Here is a 2,500-nt window from a genome sequence, read left to right as displayed (position 1 = left end):
AGCTATTGTTTTATAACTTATTTAAGGCCTTTCATTTTTTGTAAACTTTACTCCAAGCAGTGATATTCGCAGTGCTGAAAAAGCCCGAATGGGCGAAAAGTCCCTGCATTAAAAGACAAACGAGAAAAGTTCGCATCCTCTTCTGTCTATTCAACTTATATATATATATATATATATGGTGCACGGTTGTAAAACGGTGCTCAATACATAGACGTAGAGCGTAGTATATATGGAAAAAAAAGACAAATAAACTACAAGTTCATCCCTACAAGCCTGTTTCGTGGTCGCCCACTCATCAGGCCCCTGATGAGTGGGCGACCACGAAACAGGCTTTTAGGGATGAACTTGTAGTTTATTTATCTTTTTCTGACTGACTGACTGATCCTTTTGTTTTTTCATTTAAAATGGATCAGTCAGTATTTCGTACTGGCTCGTGACTACATCGCTGGATTTCCAGTTCTTCATTCTAAATATAATTTGGTATTTCTGGTAGCCTGTGAATCTTCTTTGATGATCCGATGTAGTCTTGTTCCTGAATGATAAAACGCCGGGGAGCCCCACGGCTAACAAATCACCTCTGTGATTGCTCTGTCTCCAGCAGGGTTGTTGTGATGGTGCAGTGGTTAGCACACCTGACATGTAGCCCAGGGAACGCGGGTTCGATTCCCACTCACGGCGTATGTGTTTTTTCATTCAAACCATATGGATCAGTCAGTATTTCCTACTGGCTCGTGACTACATCGTTGGATTTCTAGTTCTTCATTCAGAATGAAAAAAAAAAAATATATATATATATATATATATAATGAGTCGCTGGCGAACTTCTCACAGGTCTAGTATATTTTAATCTCGTGTAAATGTTTCGCCCTTCGGGTTTCTTCAGTACACGCTAATTATAAGAACTAAAAACTAAAAATACCTGGTACAACTGAACTTGCGCTATTTATACAAAACCATTAACCAGAAGGTGTAAAATGTTTAAAATTACAAAAAATATATAAAAAATCACAATAATATTTCGCGTAATATGTGCGATTGGAATTCATTAAGTGGACACTACGTGAGATAAGAAATAGTTAGCTCTATTCTGAAAAAGGCGTTAATCACCAGACATCGAAACTAATAATTTAAAATAAACAACAGGACTTTGTAAATCATGCAATCAGGTGGCCATATGATGAGCGCAAAACAAGAACCCAAGAAAAAGCCTCTGGAACCACGCCAGTACTAAAAACAACAGAACCCCGCCCAGGGGTTCTAAAAAGTAATAGAATCCCTGAACAGGGCTTGTGAGAATGCCGATCTGCACAGCGTATCTGAAAAAAAGCGCAACTGGTTGCACAATTATTCCAGTGAATGATTAATTAAACCTTAATCTATTTTTGGAATTAAACTCGGATCTTTTGTTCAAGCCGTAAGTTTGGAGGGTGCATAACTGTGCGCACCAAAAGGCCTCTCTTGTGAGTAAAACCTTGTCCATATCATCAGTAGTGCCATTAACAATTTTTTTAATAACAATGAACTCAAAGTCAGACATGTGGTGTTCTTTTCTGTTGAAATGGACGGCCAATTCACACGTGGCCTTGTTGGTCAACATAGCCGATTTGTGATTCCGAAATCTGACCTTGAATTCATTCGATGTTGAACCTACGTATTGAATCTTGCATGTTTTACAGATGACTAAATAGATGACATTCTTCGACCTACAATGTACATCCTGCCTAATGGAGTAAAAATGGCCTGTACAGGCGCTGTGAAAGATCTTATTTTCAACAAGATAATGTTTGCATAGATCACATTTGTTCTTACATTTAAAACATCCTACGGGAGTATTATTGCTGTAATGGGTTTTTGCTAGAATCTCTTTATGTTTTTTGGTCTTCGATAAGAAGGAATAATTGACCCCTTTGGGAAAATCTGGATAGCAATGGCGATTCATAAATAAGATGACTAAATGATTTGATGATTTTGCTGATGTTTGGTAGATGAGGGTCATAGTCGACTACAAGAGGAAAGACAATTTTTTTTGTCTTTCGGTTTCGAGGCAAGTAAGTCCTCCCTGGGTAGATCTTTTGCCCTTAAAAATTGCTTATTGACTTCCGATGGATTATAACCTCTCTCAACGAGATATGTCTGGTATTCATCACTACGTTGGTCAAATTTTTCAATGGTTGAACAGTTTCTGCGAATCCGGGTGGCAACTCCAAATGGGATTGCCTTAGTACAATGCCTTATGTGAGCACTGTTGCGTAATAAGTACATATGATGGTCAGTAGGTTTTGAATATACATCCGTTTGAATATACCCGTCAACCAATGAAATCTAAAACGTTGAGAGAGGTTTGAGATGATACTACAGTAAATTTTATGATGGGATATAAAGCATTAATGAAATCAGTGAAATCATCAAGTTTAGTGACACCTTGCGTCCACAGATCGAAAATGTCGTCTCTATACCGCCACCATAATCTGGGTTTGATTGTGCCGAACTTAGCCTTTTG

The sequence above is a fragment of the Montipora capricornis genome, chromosome 10 (assembly GCF_036669925.1).
Source record: "Montipora capricornis isolate CH-2021 chromosome 10, ASM3666992v2, whole genome shotgun sequence".
NCBI classification, from domain to species: domain Eukaryota; kingdom Metazoa; phylum Cnidaria; class Anthozoa; order Scleractinia; family Acroporidae; genus Montipora; species Montipora capricornis.
This window is presented reverse-complemented; position numbering follows the sequence as displayed.